The following is a 16,326-nucleotide window of genomic DNA, read 5'->3' as shown; positions in this document are numbered from 1 at the left end:
AAAGGTATTTAGCAAAATGCTAATGCACTTTTAGAATAATGAATGGCTATTGTCATTACTACCAGTCTTGGTAGGTGTATAAGGGGAAGTTGAGGAATGGGGCCAGGGTTACTCAGTGTGCCGATCCAGAAGCAGGCCTGGATTCTCGCTAAATGATCTTCAGAGAGTTTTCTCCACAAGGCCGGCCCCTTCAAAGACCTCCAGTCACCAAACTGAGATCTATAGAGAAGAAACTCGCTAGGCCCTGCAATATTTAACAGGATGTTTAGGTTTAACACGAAAGTCAACAACATGACTGAAGTTAAAACTCTGGTGACTCTGTAAAAACAAAAAATCTGAGCTGGAGGCAGAGCTATTCCAAAGAAAGACTAAAGTACTTCTCAGAATTTAAAGAAGATCTAAAACTCTCCCTATGAGCCCAAGTCACACGGGTGCCTCTGGCCAAAGCCCACACCCCATTCTATCCGCGTCCTACATGAAGTCAACCAGTCAACATCACGGGATTTCTTCTTCCTGTTCTTTGTCAGCTCTCTCCAAGTGATACCAGAGCTGTGAGCTAAGCAGCATCCTCTCTTTGAATCCCAGCTTTCCAGACCCCTAGAGAAGACTCCAGCCTCCAAGGTCAAAGAAATCACTTCCAGGCTGCTTGCCTCTGGGCCGCAGGCTAAGCGTGTTCCGTAGAAAGCGGGTAAGATATTGACAAATGCCTCCAGGCGCCTGACTCTGCCTCCCCATGACAAATATTTTGCCTTCCCTTTTACATCTAGTCTCCTGAGATTCACCTTAAACACCCAGATGGGGGAGATACTTAACAGCCCCCTGCTCCACCTTTTTCAAGAGTATTTTCACAACTCCAGAAGTTTTGGGTTTGGTTTTGGTTTTTTTTTTTCTGATTTAACTAAATCTAGTATGATTCCCTTTCAAAACATTTACACACACAAGCTTCACCCTACCAATTTCACAAACTTTTACTGTGTTCTCACATGGCATCTTGGTATGTTCTGTTCCTGCACCATGAATGGTGCTCCTACTCTCCGAAGATAGTCTCTCTCTCTCTCTCTTTTTTTTTTTTTACTTTTTAGCCCTGTCTCAATGCCTTCTGAATAGGAATATTCTCTAACCAGTGATCAACATGACCCCACCAACTCTGTCTGAATCTCTGTAGCCTGGGCTCTATGGGAACTCATGGAGATACTACAGATCAACAACACACACACACACACACACACACACACACACACACACACACCACCACAAAACACCACACTCACAGGAGAGGAGAGGAGAGGAGAGGAGAGGAGAGGAGAGGAGAGGAGAGGAGAGGAGAGAGAGAAAAAGGATGACAAGAAGTACTAGTTTAATTTTCCTATGTAGTGACATCTCCCACGACACACATACTTGGCTTCACATTCTTGGCATTCTATTTCATAAGAACTATGATACTATTTTCCTTTAAAATTTCAGACTAGTGCTCTCAAAGTGAGTTATGTAAGTAGCAATGGAATAGATTTTTTTGACTGGTCATGGAAGAAAAAAGTCCCTGAACTGGTGACTTCAAATTCTGTCTCTTTAGCAGCTTGGCTGAGAAAGTTCTGAAATCACCGCCTTGTCTACTGTCTACGGTCTGATGAAGAAGAAAACTGAGAGGACACTGTGTTATCTTGACACTCCCTTTTTCTTCCTTTCCACATTCACCTGCTCTCCAACTGGAATTTTCTCATTCTTTTCAAATTATTCATCTTATTACTGTGGGATTTAATAAGTAGAGCTGTAGCTTTAGTTAAACTTTTATGGCAGTGAGTTAGCAATCAAAAACCCTTTTTTTTTTTTTTTGGTCAACTGATGAGAGCCTTAGTTTTGAAATATTTCAGGATTTTTCCATCAACAATTAAATTTTTTCTTCTCCTGTGAAATACCGTCACAAGGCTAGTACACCTTCTATCTTTAAAAAAGAAAATCCTGAGATGGTTTGTTTTGATGATGAGAAAACTGTGAATTAGGGAGCTCAGGTATTTTGTCCAAGGGAACACACTATGAGCAGTGCTTGGCTTGAGATTCAAACCAACCTAATTTGACTCTAGACTCTACTCCCTATATCTGTGCTAGGCACACAGTGGTACTCAATAGAGGCTGTGGGCCCTACTCCACTCAACCCAAAGGGAGGCTCAGAGATTTGTTAGGTTTAAAGGAAAGACATACCAGATCGAATACTTCAACACCAAGCCTTATTTGTAGCTTCTGGCAATACATCCCAATGCCCTAGAGTATATTCAGATCCTTTCCTCCACACTGGGCTCCCTCCACAGCTAGGATAGTCTCCTGTATTAGTTCATGCCCTCCCCCTCAATCTCGACTTAAAACTCTGTAGAGAGTAGGTGCTCAGTAAAAGCATGAAAAATGTTCTCATTTTTTTTTAATGAAAAAATGAAATCCCAAATACCCGGGGATGTTTACTTAAGAGGCCCCATAGTCAGAATCACTGAAAAAAGATCATAGCTGACACCACACTTGGTGAAAGTAACAGCCTGCAAAGCTGTGCCAACAGCCCTTTTTCCTCATTGAATCCCTCCATCATTCTTCTGATATAAGACAGCAAATACATTAAATCCTTTAAACATTCATTGCAAGTTGCTATAAAGGTAGTGTATTTTTAAGAGTTGAAAGAATGTCTATATACATAATCACACACATACACACATACAGACATCCATCGGTATATAACATGGTACACAGTTCGAAAAGGACTGGGCTCGATAGAGACTTAAAATAGTCCTTTAATCTAACTGATCTCGGGTGTAACAGTAAAGAAGCTAGCTATGTCCAGATTAGATCTAAGAAGCAGATTTTTCCATCTTCCACATCTCTGGGAAAAATCAGTCTCCACAACAAGGCCAGCATCGAGAGTATTTGTTTATTGTTTCTAGTTTGTTTCCTCCCGGGAACATTAAGTGGTCTTGGGTATTGGAGAGTAAACAGGCATCTGACTGCCACCCTCCCAGCTGGCGGACTCAAGTGTCACAGCTCAAGCCCACACCTGCTTGGTTTCCTACAGAATCTCCACTTTAATTAGAATTAGATATTGGTCTGTGAGTCTGTGTTCTAATTTTACTTTTTATTTTAAATCTTGCTTTGGCATGCAATATCTTTTTTACATTCTTTGAAAGGAATAACTATGCTTGTCCCAAGAAATCATCGAGATTCTATTCAAAGCAATGCACCCAGTGGGTTCTCCGCTGACATTTTATGATCTGGAATCAGTGAGAACAGGGCAGAGTTCTATCAGTCGACCACACGGCTGTCATCTTTTTGATGATCCCTGATAGCATTCCATTTCAGTCTGCAAGAAACCGTCACTTCACTAGGTGGGCTCATTCTAACCACAGATATGTATTTCTGCTTTGATAAAATGTAGAATTATTTATATTATGGATAGCTCTCCCTATTTGTTTTTCTTGAATCACTCAGCTATACAGTATGCTGAATGACATATAAATATAGAAATTATGGAAATAGAGAAAGCATTTTATCCAATGCAGATCCTGAGTTGCTAAAATTAGTTGCTAAAATTTCTCTCTAGGGTGTCATTTAAAATCTAACCTTGTCCCAAATAACTGACCACCAATTCTTTGATTCCCAAGAAGGGAGAGAGCCCTGCAGTGTGACGCAGGCCAAAGCATTTGCTAGATGGGCTGGAGGCATCCACCTGGGAGGGAAGTAAAGAAAACATTCACACACCCACACCACACACACACAAAGTGCTCACACACGTACATGCACATAGGCGCACTGCCTGCACTGTAGCGACCAGGAGGAATAAGAGAACATACAAATCGAGGGGCTCCGCCACCCTCTCCACCCCCATTTTCTGTGCCAGCACAGCCCATTCCAAAAATGATAAACATGCACTATTGATGCAGGTGTTTGTAAACAAGTGAGTTTGGAGAGGTTTCTAATTATAAGCTGTCACAGCTAAAATTAGAAACCTGATCTGTTCACTTAAAAACAAAACAAAACAAAAAAAAACCCAACCTCTCCAAAAGGATTTATTTAAATGAGAGCAGCCAGAAAGCTCTGATTTGGCAAGGACTGATGAGCTCTGGTGACACAGCCAGGGAACTGCTGTTTGTCAACTCTCCCCCTGGACTGTGAGGTAGGCTTCCCAAGTTCCTAGTGAAGAAAGCCATGACTTTCATCCATTGTCATGGTATGCCCCCACCCTTCTCTAGAATGGTGTACTAATCACTCAATCGTCTGGTATCTCCCCCTGCATCTTCAAAAATACCTTCTCATAAATTCCTATTTCTCTTTTTGCTCCCAAATCCAGTTCAAATGTAAAGCCGAGCGTTAAGCATTTCTTGGCATTCACAAGCAAAAACAAACACTCTATAATAACCTATGTATGGACGCTCAAGCCCCAACATCCATTAGAAAACTCAGCAAAGAAGACGCTTCATGCATCTCCGGGACAATCACTGCACTTTCCACTCCTGGACACAGCCAACTGAACACCCTCGCTGGTTGCAGCTAAATTGGGCCTCAAAGACACTTTCCATAAATGGAAAGAAGGAAGCTGGGTTTGGTTGCAGAGAGGAAGGCTTTCTCTCTCTCTCATTTACACAAACAATATAAAATCACCAGACTCGACCTGAAAAGTCTGTGTCATTTTCAAAACCTATCAATAATAAATATTACATAACTTATCTCTAGTTAACCAAAATTCTCAGCCATACTTCCTGAAATGAAACACATCACTGTTGACCCTTTTCAGTCTTACAAGAGCAATAAATAATCTTGTGACAACAGTGTTCCTCAATACTTTTATTAAAGAGCCATTCTCTTAAACCAGAGTTTTAAATTTAGCTATTTTTGTCCTTATTTTCATTACTCTCATATTGAGCCATCTTCTCAGGACAAGAGGCAAAAGAATGACGTTTATTCGCACCCACATCCTGGCTCTTAAAAACACACATAAATGGTAGTTTAAGTCATATTTCTAAAGCGAAAGCGCTAATGTTCTTTATATAGATTGTGCCCGTATGGGAACAAGACAAAAACTAAGAACTCAAAGTGGAGAGCTAGAGATCAATTGTCTGGGGTTGCAGAAAATAGGGATAACAGCCTTTCCTGGATATTCACCCACGTGCATATTAGCAACAGCTGCAATCTCATCCCTTCACTCACACCAGTACCCAGAGTTCTGAACCACCACCACCACCACCACCACCAGCCCACAAAAAACAGCTGCCAGGTTTAAATTTTACCTTTCTCTCTTCAATTTCTAGAAGAGATACCAGTAACATTTAAATAGTCAAAGGCAAGAAAAAAGGGGAAGAAACCAACGATGGAACCTTTGATTATTGCACCCTGGATAATCTGTCTTTAAGACAAGACTTAGTCAATTCTCTGAATAAAGCAATAATCACCTCTCAGTGGAACTGGGTAGCAGACCTTGAAATGCAGAAGCTCAAGACATTTCTTCCCCCTCCACAGGATGACCAACAGATCCTTCTGAAATCATTCTGTCTGCTGACCACCTTCCCCTTGGGCTACATGGCAATCCCGACCCAGATTGGCCTCTGCGATCAGCCTCTTGAACACTAGCCCTACTAATACCTGAGGCTCTCTGGTTTACCTAACTTTCTCAACCGTGAGGCCCCTCCCACCATCAGCATGCACTCAGTTCTATTCATTAACCACGGGACTATCCTAGAAAGATCCATGGAATGACTCAATCCCATCCCACTCCAAGTTCATTCTGTACAAAAATCAAGTGGCCCCTCCCTGGATATCTTTAATCCACCTCTTATTGGTTCCTAATATAATCCACATACTCACTACTCCAAACCTAACCCATACACCTCAAATCTCTATACTGACCTCTAGCTCGTATTACAGACCAGACATCAGGTGCAAAAGAGCTCCCGAGAACTTACAAAGAGGTACACAATCATTGACTATAATTGACACATAAAATCCCAGGCCATTTTCATATTTTCTGACTGGCACTTTTAAAAAAACAAAACAAAACAAAAAAGAACCCCAGTCCCTGGGAAAATGGACTTCCTGCTGAAAGTCTCAGCAAAAAACAGCCACCAGAATAATTCACTGGCACTGGGTTATTAAAATCCCTGACAGGTATTACTTAAGATGTTGGAAAATTATTCAGGCACATGTGTACACATATATCTATCTTCTGTGTTTGTGTGCTCACACACACACACTCACATTTTTAGTAAGTACTCATTAAGCTATCTGAGATATTAAAACTAATCACGGCAGTTTTCCTTTAATGTTATCCTCAGCATAAAGAGAAATGAGCCCATTGTCATTTATTTCAAAATCATTCTTTATAAAAAATAGCTAATCTCTAGAAGCACACCTGGTTTATTGAAGTGAATACAAAGATGCAGCATATAGCCTTAATGTGCTCAGCTGGGAAAATATATTTTTTAAATGAGCATTTGTTAGGGCTTTATTTGCAAATGCAAAACTATCCAAGGCACTCTTTGTGCACGTAGGGATTTTTCATTTCAAAAACCACATTAATATAGGAGGATTCACATCAAACACTAACAGCAACAAAGAAAATTAACCCCTGCAGGACTGGAAAAACAAACAAACAGAAAAGCCCCATAATACCAGGTTAGAGGACATTCAAAACCCAGGAAACTATTGACACGGCCCTGAAGGGCCTCTGGTAGGCATTTTTAACATAACACTGTTCCAGCAAAACCTCCTGACTCGTATATTTAGAGTGCAAGTTTCTACAAAGTTGACTCAGGTCTTAAAAGTGGGAGAAAAGGGAGAAGTGCTAGGTTAAATATTAGAAAGAAAAGATCACCCATTAACCACACTTGGGAACTTCCGAAGGAAAATAATGGCAAATCTAGAGCTTTCCCTAGTCTTCTGAGATGGCCGGTCTCCATGAGGAGGCACGAGGTTACCCCAGTTGCCAAGGATGGGATATTGGAAGGCTTTCACAGCAAGGCCGTGTGGGAAGGAGTGTGTGGCTCTTGGCCATGTTAGTTGGGTGTTTCCTAGATACGATGGCAGGTGCCATTTTTTTTTTCCATTTGATCAGGGAATGTAATACATCTTCAAAACAATTTTCACCCAACTGGCCAGAGATGTTAAAACCCAATCCTGAAAGAATCCCTTTGCCACTTTCACTCAGAGGTACACTCTCCTACCCTGCCTTGATTCTTTTGAAATATAAAATTTTCACACAAAAGTCTTGGGTCTGTTTGACTCTTCACTTTTCTGTATTTAAAAATAAAATTAAAATATATAGTTGGTATGTATTGAGATGCTTTTCCATTAGGGATCTAAAGAAAAATAAAATAATTCTGCTAAATGGCAAGCTGAACACACGAGAACAAGTAGTCTGGAAATGATAATGTTTATGGAGCTTGTCATGATCTGAAAGGGTTAAGGCACATCTTCACTAAAAGGAGTGATGTCAGGAACCACCGACATCCTGTGCTGTGCGCACTCCTTTACAAATCAAATCTAAAATTAGTGCTAACTTCTACTTATATCCCAAATGGATATTAGCATAATAATTGGAGATATTTTTTTACCTTTTAATTTTATATCCACATAGCATGCAGCACAGTAGCTAATACAAAAGAGATGATCAATAAATAGGTTTTGAATTGACTGCATGAATCAACTTGCTGGCACTAGATCAAGGAAGTCATGCTTGACAAGCACACTCACAATATGTTACTCACTCCTTGGCTTAAAATCCTTCAATGGCTCTCCATCACCTACCTTTAATAAAGTCCAAACATCTTCTGGTTATTTAGCTCCTACCTACATTTCCAGCCTCATCATTCAGCAACATTTTTGCAAGTGTTGGGGGAATACAGTAACAACATAAGTAAAATAGCATTCTGAGAGTCAAATCTTAAGAGCAACACAAAATGGGATCAGAACAGAGAGATACGCAACATCGTTGGAAAGAGACAAAATTGATCTCTAGTTGTTAAGATTTGCTGTAAACAGACTGAATATATTAATTTATGTAAATGAAGGTTGTGTCCTTCAAAGAGGAGGCAGAGTGGTGAACCATGGGATGTGGCATGGGAGAGAGAGAATATTAATCAGTAGACTTATTCATCATCTGGTCTCCTCGGTAAGCCTCTGCCGACGGTGTGATGGTTGCATCAAACTATCTACCATTTGGTTAATCCAGTTATCACTCCTCTAATTTCCTACTTAGCCACCAATGTTACCATTATGATGTGATTTCCTTTAGAAACATTCATATTTGAGCTATAAATGTGTACATTCTACTGACTACTCTCTACTTGGATGTCTCACAAAAACTTTAAATTCAGCACATCCAAAAGTGGTCTAGTCCCCCCAACCGATTCTTTTTCCAATGTTCTGTATCTTAGTAAATGGCACTGTCATCCACCCACACAAACCAGAAACCTTGAGATTCTCACATTTGATCCATTCACCTTATTTCAAGCACCAAGTACTATCAATCCTAACATCTAGATATTTTTCTAATTCATTAATTTCTCTTCATGTCCACTGTCATCACCCAAGTCCAAGTTACAAATATCTCTCAGGAGACCTTGTTCCTACTTTTAACGGAGAGTATTTTGGTGATGTAGTAAATCATAATCCTTAGCACCTATCCAGTTCCACAGCTAAGCATGAGGATAACCGACCCAGTGTGAGAAGGAGATGGAAATGACCAAGAAGAAAGAACACATTTCTTAGCTTTGAGTTTCAAAGCTGATTTATAGGACTTCTGTAGATAGAAAACTCAAAAGTTAAGCCTTGGAGAGTGCAAGAAGGGGAATTCTCAATTCCATAGCAAGATCTTTAGCTTGTATACTAGATTTTTGTGTTGACTATAGGACAAGAAAGAGAGAGTAAAGAATATGGAACTAGGGAGAAAAAATCTAGCCGACCTTTCCAGCCCAGAGTATCAGGGGAGGAAGACCACAGTCAGAGACAGCAGTATCAGAGACCATGAAATATGTGCCTTGACTCACTTCTCTGGAGTGAGGTTCTGGAGCAGGTAGGCATTTAAAGAGTTGTTCTCCACTTCCTGTTTAGGACCATCTTGCCCAGTGCTCCCCAACTTCCAACTTGGAGCAACCCAGCAGAGTGTAAGTTGAGGGAAACACGGGTAAGCGGAAAGGAAGACTGAGTCTAATGACTTAGTTACTCCCTTGGCTTTCGTGTAGTATGGAAGTACAGAAGGTCCCATGTGCTCTGTGGAGGGACATGGGCAGCCATGGATGGTGCTGGCTGGAGAGGCTACCAGGATCCAGGGCTGGGATGTGGTGGGTACCATACTGGAGTCTAAACGGAACACAGAGCTGGACTTCAGCCATGATGCCACAATGCCAGAGAGAGCTCAGGTGCAAATGAGGCAGTGAAGAGGACCCCAGGCCCTAACTGAGCCAAAATCCAACAGACAGTGAGTTCATCCGGCAGAGAGTCAGCAGCGACCAGGCGTACAATGAGCCACTGTTCCTACAGAGGACAGTAGTTAAGAACCCAGAAAGTCACTTCGAGTGAGACCGATATGCAAATACCAGGCACTGGAAGCTTTCCCATTCCACCAAACTCTCTTGGGGAGAAGGAGACCAGGTGGGTAACTTTGACTCAGCACTTACCTGGAAGGGACCATTTTAAATGAAAGGAAATTGTTTAAAACTGGAAGAGATTAGGATATGAAGTTATTTCCCCTCCTACTCATTAAGAATAGGAACTTCCAGTGTGAGTAAATTTTCTGCCTGCAACATACACTGTGCCTCTGCTATCTGCGATCAAGTGGTAGCCAGAATGGTATTTTGACAATGAGTATTTAATTAAGCCATGCAGATTATGAAAACCCTTCCAAGGTTTTCTTCTGCCCATTGGGTAGAGATCAAAATCCTTAATATGGCCAATAGGCCCTTTCTATCGGTCCCTCCTATATTCTCCACCACCTCCTCCTGCTTCATCCAGCTCCCCTCCCACTTCAGTGCACTATTCTCCAATCATAATAATGGTCTTCAGAATTTCTTGAACTTGCATACTCTCAGCCTGTATTATTACAGCCAAAGTCCCTCCCCTACTCCAATTCTACTCATCCTTTAAGTCAGAATTTAACTATTTCTTCTTCAGGCAAGCTTTCTCTGAAATTCCCAGGGCCTTTATGATGCCATTGTGAATCTCCAAGAAGCAGGAAGGGACATACACCATTTCCTAAACCTTTCTACCTGGAACACTTGTCTGTCTCAGAGAATCGGTACCTTCAAGAAAGCATTAGGTAAATGCTGACTCATGAGATTCACAGAATCAAGAATCGTGTCTCTTCGAAGAATAAAGAATAACTAAAGTTGGGAAAGCTTCTTAGAGAAGAAATACTTTTCCCATGGTGGGAAAATTCCCGTGTTGAATTTCTCTTGAGGAGGTGATAAAGTGGTAATACAGCACATGAGGAAAAAGGAAAGAATAACTGGTGTGCCCAATGGCCCCATCAAGAAGATCTCCAGGTGCCCGTGTGGGTCATTCATGATCTCCCCACTGTCCACTGCCCTGCCCCCAATTCCACGGCCCTTGGCTGCAGCCTGAGCTCCAAGCACCTTCTCAAGCCACAGGCTGCACTAGAGTGGGTTCCAATCCAGGGAAACTAGCCAGTGACATTCATGAAAAGTCAACAGCAGCTATTTGGGCAACCAGACGACAGAGGCCACAGGAAAAGAAATTAAGGCAGACTAGGGTAGAAAGGGACATGGAAGGTGGTCTTCTCTGCTCCCACTTGTGAAGACTATATGTTCTGGGAAAGAGGTGGCATCATTCTGGATAAGCAAAGTAAACCTACAAATAGCAGAAATCTGAGAAAACTTTCCATGAGAAGATTTATGGCATTATTCACATGGAGCAACTCACTATAAGTTAGATGTGCTTGAACCCCATTCAAGGGAATTTAATAAGCGAGACGTCAAAGAACCTTATTAGAAGGCAATCCCACCTATGTGCTCCTCTGACCTGGACCCTGAGGGTCATCTACAGTGACATGCCAGGATATGTGAGCCAGGGTGGTGGGAAAGAACTTCTGGAAACACAACTTAATAAATGGACTTTTTGGCCCAGGGAAGTTGCTGATGTAGTAAAACCAGATGTGGTCCAACAAAAATTAGGTTACACATGAGAAAGATCTTGATAAAATATAGCCCTTCCCCAGCAGAACCACATTATTGTCTATTAGATGGGACAGACCAGATAACCTGTGCAACTTTATTATCTGAGGTCATAGGTCATTTGGGGACAACTCAAGTTTGAAACACAGATGGGGGTCAGACATTCCGCACGTGAATGATCCCTCATCTGGAGGTTGCTGGCAGGAAAATCAAGTATCTCCTTCTGCTTGATAGAAACTCACAGGGAGGGGCACCTGGGTAGCACAGTTGTTAAGCGTCTGCCTTCAGCTCAGGGCGTGATCCCAGCATTCCGGGATCAAGCCCCACATCAGGCTCTTCCACTGGGAGCCTGTTTCTTCCTCTCCCACTCCCCCTGCTTGTGTTCCCTCTCTCACTGGCTGTCTCTATGTCAAATAAATAAATAAAAATCTTTTAAAAAAAGAAAGAAACAAACAAACAAACTCACAGGGAAGGTGATGATTGTGGATCAGTTGAAGAAACGGCAACCTCCAAAACCCAACACTCTCAGAATAGCCTTATGGTTGGGAAAGCAGGATCTTTAGGGCAAAAGGAGGAGAAACAGAGATGTAGATCTGGTAGTCACATCTCCTCTGCTCAGTTATTGTCTGTTCTTTCCTCAACATGCTTGTTTATAAATGGTCACAACAGGGGCGCCTGGGTGGCACAGCGGTTAAGCGTCTGCCTTCGGCTCAGGGCGTGATCCCGGAGTTGTGGGATCGAGCCCCACATCAGGCTCCTCTGCTGTGAGCCTGCTTCTTCCTCTCCCACTCCCCCTGCTTGTGTTCCCTCTCTCGCTGGCTGTCTCTATCTCTGTTGAATAAATAAATAAAATCTTTAAAAAAAATAAATAAATGGTCACAACAAATGGGACCCCCACCAAAGTAAATCAGTCACTAAGCCAATAATCAGGAAATTCGGGGATAGTCATGGCCTAACTCACTGTGTCACTAGAACTTGAGTGCCTGCATCCACTATTAAAAGACCTTTCTAGGGCTCCAAAAGATAAAAATAGTACTGTTTCAAATGACTGCTCTGGTCAAGGAACATTGCTTTGGCCATCAGGTTATAAGGAGCCAGGTGTGGGGAAGAATCATGAACAGAACAGACTCCAAGGTAGAAAGAGACTTTTTTTTAAGGCGTGCATATAGGCTGACAAAGGGGGAAAGACGAACTTATGGAAGGAAGGTTTTTTTCCTCCTTATTTCACACCCAGGATCTAAGACCTATGCAATGAGCTGAAGTCAGCAGTGGCAGGTTCTCAGGTGGCTCTGAGACGGGAGAGAAAGGCATGGATGATGGGAGGCGGGGGAGTAGGTAAGATTGGGTCATTTGACAATTCTTGGCTTGAACCAAGAGGGTTTCCCCTTCAGATATTATCCTGAAGAAAGCTCCAGGCAACCTGAGGCTGATTCTTTACTTGTCACTTCTCAAAGGTGAATCAGTTCATGCTTACAATGGCTGACTCTGTGCTACCGTTCAAGTTCACATGCACCTTCTAATTATAAGGAACAGGCTTCATGGGCTTCTCCAGGCAAAAGCTGAGAGGAAGCCAACATTATTTTTGCTGTTACTGCAACATCCAGATAATTTTCCATCTGTTAGAGCCTCAAATTAAAAGGGCAGTGATTAGGAGTGAGCACATGCCCACTGGCATGGGCCATCATTTACTTATGTTTCCTAGACAGTCACTGTGCCATTTTCTGGATTGAGTTGACAGAGAAAAGAGCCACCTGGGCGACGACTTGACCTGAGAGATAAGAGAGCCAGGTCATGTACTGATGACGCTTTTAAACAGCTAAGTGGCATTCTGCAAGAACAACTTAACCCATCTGGAGTCCTGTTTCCCATTTACAAAATACTCAAAAGTTCTGTGGAAAAAACAAAGGCTAGAGTATGGAAAGCATTTTGAATAAAGTTCCCTGTTAGAACCGTTTCAAGGTGTACAGGAAGATGTACTTCCTGTACCCATAAGAATACATAAAAATGTAAAACGGAAATATACTTTGGATTTTGAGACCAAATTTTAAAAACTATAGAGAAAGAGTTTATGCCACATTTGAAGAAGTGTCACAGGATGAATTGGGGTGATTCAAAACAGATCAAACTTCGGACCTCGTAAGAAAGTAATTGCACATATCCAAAGACACTGGGGCAACCGTGAAACAGACTCTGGGACAAGTTTCATAGTGACTGAATGCATCACCATCAAGGGACCCTCCATCTGTAAATTATTCCAAATGATTTCCTTGTTACAAGGGGAGTACTAACCATATATTATATAAATGTTACAATGTTACTGTCTCACTCACACCTTTCTAAAATGATCTAAGAAAGATCTCTGTGTTCAGAACCAGGTACTTAAGAACATCTCTGACAAAATATCCAAGAGTCCTTCAAACAAACTGTAAGTTCCCCTTGACTTGATGGAACGTTTCCAGACTCCCTAAGGGATAACTGGTAGTCAATGACCAAATAAGCCCTTGGAGAAAAGGACAGTTGGTTATGGGGGTGGGACAAAAGAAGGACCATAACCTCATAGACTGAGAGTTAATTACAGCAGGGCATTCCTTAAATGGTTTCTCAGAGGCACTTTAGGGCAGTTGGTTAAGGAATCCCATGTCTTCCAGCCAGAATCCATGGACTTATCACCCTTAAGCACTAAGAGGGCTCTTGCATATTATGGGACTTTTGATGAAAATAGACAGGCTACCCAGAGTTGAACATGGAGAACAAGAGATCCTTTTCTTTCACCTTCCTTCCTTCATTCTTCCTGAATCAGAGCAAAACTACATGTCTTAAAGCAATTGCCAAAAAAAAAAAAAAAAAAAAAAACAACAACCCTTAAAATGCTGTAGAAAAATTGTGCAATCCTTGTTCTAGTCATTAGACCTCCACAGAATTATTCAAGAATATTAAAGCAGAACTTTTATATGTGTTCCTGAACTTACTTCTTTTGTTCCAAATGATTTGAGTGATGTGATAAATAAATTAATGGTCTTGTTCCTAAAATATGGTGATTGGTTTTGCCCTGTTTTGTTTTTCACTCTGACAGTATAGAAGAGTGTTTTAGTGTTCTTCTGAGAGCTACCAAAGGGCTGGCTACAGTCATGGTTATTATCACCAGAGATTGGTGCAACATGGTAAGGAGGGGTTGGCACATTTTTCCAGGAGTAAGGGCATTTGGAAACTCCATGGAGGGTCCCCACGGCACAAAGGCTCTTGTGTCCAGTACTGCTTTACAAGAAAGGCTCAGCCGATTTCTCGGCAGCTGTGAAGTTGTCAGCCGTGGCATTCTTTACAAAGCTGGGTGGCTGCTCACTGCTGACATGTTCAGTTTTGAGCTCTGGAAAAAAAAAAAAAAACCCTCACTGGAATGTTGAGCTAGGCAAAGATAGCAGATGCCCAAAATGAAAAAGCCCATCATACATCAGGTGCTTAGGAACCTTCTGGAAACTATTGAAAAAACATGAGTATTTTTCTACTAAGGTTGCACTTAGCCATTTCAGGTGCTTTTCATCCAAATCCCTCAACTTTCCCCTCCTGAACCTTGACAGCCAGACTAGAGACGATCCAATAGGCTATCGATCATATTCTCTTCTAAAGGTCACACTGGGAGAAGCATAAATGCCAGACAAACCACACACTTCTCTAAGGAAGATGCACATTTCATTTGCTTTCCTATTTAATCTCCTACAGGCTTTCAGCAAGACATGCAAATATCTTGGAAATGACCATGTTAGGTTTGATCCCACACTTGAGATCATTTTCTAAGGTGTTCTCAGACTGGAGCTCAAATGAAAGGACAAAATGCATGTGGCAATCCGCCTAGACTCCCATCTAAGCAAAGACAACTCGACAGCAAGTTTTGGTATCTTCTAATGGAAGAAAAACAGTCTCCCTCTGAGAGCACTGCAACACCGGTTCCTAGGACTAGATCTTGCCACAACAGTGTCTATTTAGGTAGTAATGACCCGAACAAAACTAAATGTATGGCTACTGTGGTTATTATAAGGGTGCCTGGCAATAAAATACTATGCCTTAGCAAATAAAGAGACATAGGAGGTGAAGAAAGGTCAGAGAAAAAAACAGATGAGAAATCAATGTCAAAAGAGGTCACTTTATGAGCTTCAAAGGGAGCTACAGTCATTGATTATAATATCACTGAAACAACACAGGCCCTGTGAGATCTGAAATTACATTTCCAGTCTGAATTTATAGAACTCACTGCAGACTCTGGTTGGGATTGTAGCACATTAATGGCAGCCTACCAAGTAAGCATGATTTAGATGGGCGCAGGCAGGGGTGAATCCAGTTTTTCCTGGGTTTGTATAACGAGGTGTATGATCAAGAAGGGCCTGGAAGAGGTTTCCTCTGTAATTTCAGAGACATTGCTGGTAATAGCTGGGGGCCAGAATTACCTTTCAAAAACACAGATTGGATTATGGCACTCCCTTGCTTACAAACCACAGATAGCCCCCTTTTCTTCATGCAGGATAAGGGGCAGAATCCTGAGATGATATGCAAGTCCACTCTCATAAGACCACCATGGTCTCTGACTTCATCTGGTACTCCAACCACACCCAAACTCTCTCCGTTTTCCAAAGCCAACACATGCTTCCCTATATCTAAGACTTTATACAATTGTTTTCTGGCTGAAATGCCCTCTCTATCCTGGTAAATTATTTCTATTCTCTTTTCCCATTTCTTCACCATGGCAGATCCTGGGCTCACCCAAACCCATTTCCTTTCCTTTCTGGGTACACAATTACACGACCTTTTTCATATTGCCTTGCTGTCAAATAGTTTTACATGCCTGAACTATGGCCAGTGGTATGTGGGTAGAAATGATGTATGTATGACACCACTGGTCCCTAAATCCTCCCCTGGGATTCTCTCTGACATCTCCCTTCCAGTGCTTCAGACTCTGAGGCCCTTGGGGATGGCCCTGGGTCCCTGAATAACAATGTGAGCACCCTACTCACCCCACCCTCCAATCCAAGTCAGATGCAGCATAAATGAGAAATAATTAAAGACACCAAGATGTTTAGGATATTTGTTTCAGCAGGTAGTCTACTTTGATTAATGCACCCTACCAGATATTATTAACTGTATTTTATCTCTTATTATTATGGTTATTTTTATGGGTCAC

The 16,326-nt window shown here is 41.8% G+C and overlaps 1 protein-coding gene across 28 annotated transcripts in view; it reads right to left on the bottom strand.

The window, feature by feature from the left end:
* ESRRG (estrogen related receptor gamma) overlaps positions 1–16,326 on the bottom strand; it is a 607,049-nt gene that overhangs the window by 512,497 nt on the left and 78,226 nt on the right. For 10 of the 28 annotated variants that reach the window (XM_087856323.1, XM_087856338.1, XM_045809596.2 and 7 more), the window contains exon 1: positions 5,424–11,616. The exons of 14 other annotated variants lie outside the window; for them this stretch is intronic. The gene's annotated coding sequence lies outside the window, so the exon portion shown is untranslated. 4 more of the 28 variants (XM_087856329.1, XM_087856351.1, XM_045809602.2 and 1 more) reach the window with 2 other exon arrangements.

The sequence above is a fragment of the Ursus americanus genome, chromosome 2 (genome assembly GCF_024610735.1).
Source record: "Ursus americanus isolate L20-20 chromosome 2, mUrsAme1.1.p, whole genome shotgun sequence".
NCBI classification, from domain to species: domain Eukaryota; kingdom Metazoa; phylum Chordata; class Mammalia; order Carnivora; family Ursidae; genus Ursus; species Ursus americanus.
Note: the sequence above shows the minus strand (reverse complement) of the source record. Positions and strands in the feature narration are given on the sequence as shown.